Raw genomic sequence first — 404 nt, 5'->3', positions numbered from 1 at the left:
AAATTCGTAGGAATTCGTAGAAATGCCCACCCCTAAACCTACCCCTCATAGAAAATGTACAAAATCGTACAACCTCTTCGTACGAATTCGTACCTATGTTTTGTGAAAAATCGTATACGTATGAGGTGGCAAATTCATAGGAATTCGTACGAATGACCACCCCTAAACCTACCCCTCATAGAAAACGTAGAAAATCGTACGACCTCGTCCGTACGAATTCGCACCTATGTTTTGTGAAAAATCGCATACGTATGAGGTGGCAAATTCATAGGAAATCGTACAAATGACCACCCCTAAACCTACCCCTCATAGAAAACGTACAAAATCGTACGACCTCGTTCGTACGAATTCGCACCTATGTTTTGTGAAAAATCGTATACGTATGAGGTGGCAAATTCGTAGGA

Source organism: Sinocyclocheilus rhinocerous, unplaced genomic scaffold (genome assembly GCF_001515625.1).
Source record: "Sinocyclocheilus rhinocerous isolate Xijiao unplaced genomic scaffold, SAMN03320098_v1.1 scaffold3187, whole genome shotgun sequence".
Lineage (NCBI taxonomy): Eukaryota > Metazoa > Chordata > Actinopteri > Cypriniformes > Cyprinidae > Sinocyclocheilus > Sinocyclocheilus rhinocerous.
The sequence above is the reverse complement of the archived record's forward strand: the minus strand, read 5'-3'. Positions refer to the sequence as shown.